Source organism: Quercus suber, unplaced genomic scaffold (assembly GCF_002906115.3).
Source record: "Quercus suber isolate HL8 unplaced genomic scaffold, Cork oak 2.0 scaffold_17, whole genome shotgun sequence".
Classification (NCBI taxonomy): domain Eukaryota; kingdom Viridiplantae; phylum Streptophyta; class Magnoliopsida; order Fagales; family Fagaceae; genus Quercus; species Quercus suber.
Window position 1 is genome coordinate 384,620 of NW_027069482.1, and position 8,250 is coordinate 392,869.

The window sequence follows — 8,250 nt, forward strand, 5'->3', positions numbered from 1 at the left end:
TTAGCACTACTAATACTAAAAAATATGCTACAATGGTGGAGGGAAAGCCAAAAAATTTGGCTTTGGAGCTACAGTGCATAGCCAAAAATGGTTGTGCACGGTAGCTAAGAAAGTAAAAAAAAAAAAAAAATATATATATATATATATATATTATATTGAATGTTTTGTAAAATGAAGTGGTAAAATATATAAAATAGTTTTTTGTGATGCCAAATTGCGAAATTTATGGCTACACAATATGAATGCTAGGAAGAGGGGTCTTTCCTATTATAAAGACCTCTCAAAAGTTAAATCAATAAAGTCTCGATAGCTACCAAACATAATAATATCTACTACCACCGAGGCCTCTTAAAATCAATGAGATCCCAATTGACAAGATTGCAAATTATCGTAAGTTTTAATTTCTATACCAATCACATTATTTAATTTAATTTTTTTAAAATGTGTGGAGCGTGTGGAATGTGGATAGCAATAATGCAAGGCTGAATTGGCTTTGTAAGGCTACTGCAAGGAGTATCAATTGCCTTCTACTTGCTCATCAAGAACACGACCCAAAAACTAAAAGACAGTGACATGCTAAGGGGTAAAAAAGGGCTCGTCTTTGTTTTTTCATTGTTTTTATCGAATGGCAGCCGCGATTTTGTGGCCATGTCTCCATACTTTTTGTTGTGTGGCTGCTACTTAAGGAACAGCTTCCATCACCCTTTAACTACCGGCACTAGTAAACCAACCCTGTATTTCTTAGAATGAAACCAAGAAATGTGAGAAGAGAGAGAGTTAATTGCAAATATTAGCCATGTTTACCAAGCTTTTAATACTGTTGCCTCTCCTGGGAAGCTTTGTGTTCTCCCAAGATACCAGCTTCACCTACAATGGTTTTACATCGGCCAACCTAAGCCTAGATGGCGTAGCCATGATCACTTCAAATGGCCTTTTGAGGCTCACCAATGACACCAAACAGCAACAGGGTCATGCTTTCTACGCAACTCCAATAAGCTTTAAGAACTCGTTGAATGACACTGCTTTCTCTTTCTCTACGACTTTCGTCTTTGCCATTGCTTCCGGATATCCAACTCTAAGAGGTCATGGGATAGTTTTCGTGATTTCTCCAACTAGAGGGCGCCCAGGAGCTCTTCCAAGCACTTACCTTGGCCTTTTCAATGAGACCAACAATGGTAATGCTACCAATCATGTCGTTGCTGTAGAGCTCGATACAATCCAGAACCCAGAATTTAAAGATATCAATGATAACCATGTTGGGGTGGACATAAATGGAATGGTGTCCGAGAATTCTTCTCTAGCAGGTTATTATGCTGACAGTGGTGCCTTTATGAACTTGACCCTTATCAGTGGAAACCCAATGCAAGTTTGGGTGGAGTATGATGGTGTCAAGAAGTAACTCAATGTAACTTTAGCCCCAATTGATGTTGGTAAACCCAAATTTCCACCATTGTCTTTGTCCCGTGATCTTTCACCTATCATTAACAAAACCATGTATGTTGGTTTCTCTTCCGCAACTGGCTCTCTCCTAACTTCCCATTATATTTTGGGTTGGAGCTTTAAGATGAATGGTAAGGCTCAAGAACTTGCCCTTTCTCAACTTCCCAAGCTGCCTCGAGGTAAAGAGAGATCTAAACTTTTGACAATTGGATTGCCTGTGATTCTTGTTAGTTTAGTCTTGGTAGCAATTTCAGGTGCAACTTATGTCATAAGAAGGAAAAGGAAGTTTGCAGAATTGCTAGAAGACTGGGAGGTTGACTATGGGCCTCATAGATTCAAATACAAAGATCTTTATATTGCTACAAAAGGATTTAGGGACACAGAACTATTGGGTAGTGGTGGATTTGGTAAAGTTTATAAAGGTGTACTAACTACCTCTAAAATTGAGATTGCCGTGAAGAAGGTCTCTCATGAATCAAGGCAAGGAATGAGAGAATTTGTGGCTGAAATTGTGAGCATAGGTCGGCTTCGCCACAGGAATTTAGTACCACTCTTGGGCTATTGCCGAAGAAAAGGAGAACTGCTCTTGGTGTATGACTACATGTCCAATGGAAGCCTAGACAAGTACCTCTTTAATCAACCTCAGGTCACTCTCAGTTGGAGACAGAGATTTCAAGTCATAAAAGGCGTGGCATCTGGGCTGCTTTATCTACATTAAGGATGGGATCAAGTTGTCATTCACAGAGACGTGAAGGCTAGTAATGTTTTGCTAGATGGTGAATTGAATGGTAGATTAGGTGACTTTGGTCTTGCAAGATTATATGACCATGGAACTGATCCTCAAACTACACATGTGGTTGGAACTCTTGGGTATATTGCGCCAGAGCATACTCGAAGTCGCAAGGCCACAACGAGCACCGATGTGTATGCTTTTGGGGCCTTTATGCTCGAGGTTACTTGTGGAAGAAGACCAATACAAGCAAATGGGCCATCAGAGGATTCAATTTTGGTTGATTGGGTGTTTTCTCATTTGAGCCGAGGCGAAATTATGGAGGCAAGGGATCCAAATTATGGTACAGATTATGTAGCAGAGGAAATAGAGTTGGTGCTGAAACTGGGATTGATGTGCTCTTATTCAGAGGTTGCTGCAAGGCCTAGCATGCGCCAAGTTGTGCAGTACTTAGAAGGTGATGTTCCTTTTCCAGACTTATCATCGCTTGGTCTTTGTTCCACCGGCTTAACATTTGCCCATAGGGAAGGTTTTGATGATTTTTTCAAGACTTATCTGTCTTCTATGAACAAGGGATTTTCTCATTCATCTTCCATTGTAGATTCGCTTCTCTTAGGGGGACGCTGATACTGAAAGCTTCTAATATCCACAAAAACACACTGAAATTAGGGAATTTTTTTGAATATGATCTTTTTAATGATTTTACTGAATTACAATATTGTTTCTTTTTAAGGTTGTGCAGTACATCATGTTTGCTTTGTACATTTCCTCTAATTCTATAACAACTAGTCGCGGAGTATTGCGATGCGTGGGAATATAGGATTATTTTGAGATGTGATAAAATATATAATTTACTCTCTAAATTTAATTGTATATAATTTGTTCTTCCTAAATATTAAAAAATTTCTAAAAATAATTTTTATCTCTCTATTTTTACAAATATACAAATTTATCATTTTTGGTGTTTTTGTTTGATATTATCCTTTTGATTGAAGTTGGTCCATATTCTTCTAAATATTGTTATTATGAATTATATTTTTCTTAATTACTTTTGGTACAACTAAAATTTTTAAGTTTCAAATTTATTATTTAAAATTTTCACTCTCAAAGAGATTATCATGATTATGAAGATAATAAAAAATTATCACATATTTACAATTGATATTGATAATTCTAGAAAATCAATGGATTGAAAATCTTCGGACTTCGACAATCTTGAAGGTTGAATCCTGTAAAAACAAAATAAGATCAGAGGAGACCAGTGGATGCCGGCCCAGGGTCTTCTGATGGCAAAGTTAATCTTTTTGCTAATCGTCTAAAGAAAGAGAGCGCTATCAAGAAGTTTTCAGAATGTTTTTCATACCTCGCTTCTCTGCCAATGAGCCCTTTATATAGTGTTCGGCAAAAGCAGTTACCTTGTAATCACTCCAGTCATTGCAGGTTTTGGGGGTAACGGCCACAATCGCCATGACAGTTACAATGCTTAGAACTGATTATTTACTGTAGAACGGTTAATGAACATTGCACTCGTTGAGAACGGACGCAACGCCTCAGACGAGATGGTTATAATGCCCGGCTCGTCCGCCGTTAAGGACGGACGAGACATTTTTACTGTGCCTCGTCTTCGTTCCTTAGGACGATGGAGGCAAGGATGAATGTTGACTCGATTGGCGAAGGCTCCATCTTTTTGCATGGACGAGAATTTGTAGACAACCTGAGCTGCTTCTTTCCTTCCCCATTCCTTGGATGAGGTGTGTGGACGACTTGGGACTTAGATATTTTTGCATCTGCATCAGTTGCCCCCTGTCCACATGGGTCGTTCAGCTAATGGGGTGATTCGTCCTTGGATGTTCATAGCTAATGCAGGACAAGTAAATGTGCCACGTGTTAGCATCTTATTGGTAATTAGTCTCGTCGATTCATCTTTTCGAGATAGGCGCCACGTGTCACACTCGTATTGGTGACGTCGTTTCAAATGCCCAGGTCAACATCCTATAAATAGTTGAATCTCTCCTGTGCCCTTCACATTTCTAGAATTTTCTGCCTTTGACATTCCTCGTCTAGAGCCTCGTCTAGGAGTTTTCACGCGTCTATAGCCTTCATCCGTCTTAGAAACAAGTATTCCTTCCTCCTTCGTCTTATAGGTTTCTTCAATTTTTCTTTTCAAAGAAAATGTCAACAACAATTATCTCCTCGTCTAGTGATAGTGTAGAGAAAGAGATAGACGAGTATTACGACGAGAGTAGCTCCAATAATTCTAGTAGTACTAGTGATAGCAGTGGGGGGAATTCTTCGGACGAGTACATTTCTGGCGTCCCTGGGATTCCTTTGGAAGTTGTCCAAGTTCAACTTTGGAAGGCCTCAGGGTCCCGGGCAGGTACCTCGTCCAACATTCCTCCTAATGCCTCGGACGAACAGACCACTATCTTTAGTTGCGCCCTAGATATTCCCTCTAAGACAGACGAGCAAAGGTTGAACAATCTTAGGACGTGGTACCAAATCCCGGACGAGCTTAATCCCAGATTGCCAGTCCGTGGAGAATGGTGTTGTGACCCTCGTTTTGGGATAGGCGTCTATGAAGCCTATCTTTTGGAGGGCCTAAGATTTCTATTAAATTCCTTTACCAGAGAATTACCATGTAGGTTAGGTTTAGCAGTATGTCAGTTTAACCCCAACGCGTGGAGGTTGATTATCTCCATGCAAATTTTGTGGAGGGAAGTATTTGGAGGGGACCGTCCTCTCACCGTGGACGAGTTCCTCTTCTGTTACAAACCTTCTGAAATTCATCAATCACTTGGCTTCTATCAATTCACAGCCAGGGGTAGTGATTGTAGATTGATCAAGTCCTTGGCCTCGTCTGATAGGAAATGGAAGACGGAGTTTTTCTTCGTCTCTGGCTTTTGGGCTGGCAGCCCTGCGGACGTTGGCCGGGATACATTTGGTCCTTATACTGGGGATTTAGGGAACCTTCGTCCAGAGGGTAAAGTCTTTGTCTCCCTTTGTCTTTTCTTTTTATGTGTTATTATTATTATTATTTTTTTTGACTAACTTTTATTTATTTTCTTTTAGCCATTGGACGACCCTCCTTTAGCAAATTCCACCGTGACCGCGTCTATAGGGCTCGTCTACACTCAGACAGGGACTTCCATTCCTTAGTTACACTCAGACGACTTGCCAAGTGGGGACTTGGTCCTAAACCGTCTGAAGAAGCTCTTGCACACGAGATCACAGTTCGAAGAAGTAAGTTCAAAATTCTAAGTGTTCTTGTTGTTGTTTGTCTTTCGTCTTTGTTCTAAAAGAAAGATTTTTTTTTTTTTTTTTTTTTTTTAGGAATGGCAACAATGAAGGGAAATNTTAAAGGTCCATTCTTAACATGGTGATGACTTTTGTATCCATCATCTCTCTCACTACAACTCCATCACAGAGCCTCGTGCTCGATTTTTGTTATCTCTTCTTGAGCATCTTATTATAGATTTTCTTCTCATTTCATTCTTTCTATCATAGATGTTCATTTAGATTCGCCGTCCCGTGATAAGCTCATCTTTCCTTCTACTATCACGAGGATCTTACGCCATTTTTCTGTCCCTTTTCCTGTGTCTGACCACTTCACTCACATTTATGCTATAGACTCCGCTACCGTAAAATGTAGTGCAATGCAGTTTAGGTCGCGACAACCAGATTCCACTCCTTCCTCCCGTTCCGCTCCATCTCGTACTGCTTCGTCTACATTCGCTCCTTCTTCCTCTATGGGCGATGTATCTCTTGGAAATATCATGGCACAGCTGCAGCGCATGGATGCTTGCCTAGATATGCTCTCTACTGAGTTGTATCAGGTGAATATTCGTGTTGGTCGTATTGCACGACGGCAGTCGACCATGGGGGTTTGCTTCTAAGGCTACTCCTTCACCACCTCCTCTAGTGGCTTCTGATTTTGATGATGATGATGATGATGATGGTGATGACGATGACGCTTTGGATGATGATGGAGATGCTAGTTCTACTTATGCGATGTCTACTTAACACACTTTCCCTTTGTCCCTCGTGACAAAAAGGGAGAGTAGTTTTGGATATAAGAGTAGTCATCTTAAGGGGAGAGTTAGTATTGGACAGTTTTGTTAGGGGAAGTGTTGATACTTAAGGATGTAGTGAGGATTTGATGTATCTTTTTCTTTTCTACTTTTTAGATACATTGTTCTTGTATATGAGGTCTTGTGACCAGTTTTTACATACATTATACTTATTTTCTCTATATGTGGATGTATGTTTCTTTCACCGATCTCTTCATGTATTGTTTCTTCTCTATCTTTACACACATGTTTCTTATACTTGTATGCAATCTATTATTTTGTCTCACACAAGATGTCTTGATGAGTTTTGTTTAAAGTGTTTCAGAAATACAGGTTGTCTAAGTCTATTTGCCATAAACTCTTTTCTTGCAAAGTTTTTCAAGGGTTTGTGACAGGATAAATTTTATTGTATTCAACAAGTGAATATGAGTTGAGCGATTTATGGCTTCTCTCATATGTTCATTTGTTTGTTGTGGTTTTGTCACGGATTGCCAAGAAGGAGATTGTTAGGACATATGTGTTTCACTTGTTAAGAACATATGTCATTTGTTTATGTAAATTGGCTAATCCTTTGACAAAACACACTCTACTTGTAATGGGGTAGTTCTAGTTGTTTTTAATACTTCAAGAAACAAGGTTTCAAGATCAAGTGTTGAAGTTATCAAGTTTGTCCAAGAAAAACAAGCTGAAGTGCAAATTCATTAAAGCTCGACACCTGCTCAATAGCTCCTCCACACCTTGCTATCTGTCGAGATTTATAAATTGGATTTTCTGATCTGATTTCTTAGGATCCGTGAATGTGTCTTTGGGCCTTCTTTTCTCCTAACCCTAGACATATAAAAGGATTATTTTAAGAGCTGTCAAATTGTACACAAGTTGCACAAGTATTGAGCAAACTCTATTCAAGCAATTTGTGATAAAGACGAAGTTCTTGACCTAGTTCATCTCTTCTGAAAAGTTGCTCTGTATTTGCACCAAAGGGTTTTGTGACCAAGCATCTTCTTGATCTTCATCGTGTAGGATGAACTGAAGAACTTCGCAGCCAACCTCTCCTTCAAAGTTAGTGTTAAAGTCGCGTACTGGAATCCGCACATTGGTTAGTCACGTACTTGGGAGCCGTGCATCAAAGGGGGAATTGTCACTACAGAACAAGTCCAATTGGGTATTGGGGTAAGGGTTCAACTGTAGGTTGGTAAGGTACTTGGGATTCCTTTACTTGTAACCGCTTGTTGTGATAATAGTGGAGTTTCGGGAGTAGTGACCTAAAAATCACCCGGTGGGGTTTTTACCGTTATGTTTTTCCCCATTCGTAAACAAATCACCGTGTCATTTAATTTCTGCTGCATATTTAGTTTATTGGTGATTTGTTTGTGCTTCCACGCGTTTGCATGTTAAATTGATTAATTAATAACTTGGCTAATTAATTAATTAATTTCTATCACAATGGGTCAATTCAATTTGTGGCCTATCACATATCATTCACATCATGCGAAAGAGGGTATATTGGTCATTAGAGTCTAGAAGACTAGACTCTGTCTGGGCGAAATGGATGCCTAGCACCTTCCCATTCCATAACCTATCTTCTGAGCTTGAGATTATTGGATAGGTAGATTAGTGTTTTTTCTTACTTTAATTTTGGTAGATTGTAACTAGAACCAAAAGTTTTGTATTCTTTTGCATAGATTGTAACTAGGACCTAAAGCCTTGTGAGGTTTAATTTACCAAAATTGTACTTGTCTTTATTCAATCAATGACATTCGAAATATTTTGATCATGTAATTTGTATTTATTTTTCTATTATTTTATATAAAAAATAAGTGGCGACTCCACACTACTTACCCAGAAAGAGAGGTTCCCTTAAAAGCACCCCAATTTCTTTTTTGAGAGTATCCGATTTTCCCGGTCTCTCACAGTGTAATATATAATTTATTTTTAAAAAATTCATAAAATTATATATTTGGATTAATAATCGATCTGTAACAAAACATTTTCTCATAAGAGAATTTCATTTTC

At 39.0% G+C, this 8,250-nt stretch overlaps 1 pseudogene; it reads left to right on the forward strand.

The window, feature by feature from the left end:
* Positions 1–701: 701 nt before the first annotated feature.
* Positions 702–2,812, forward strand: LOC112036159 (L-type lectin-domain containing receptor kinase IV.1-like; annotated as a pseudogene).
* The last annotated feature ends 5,438 nt before the right edge of the window (positions 2,813–8,250 follow it).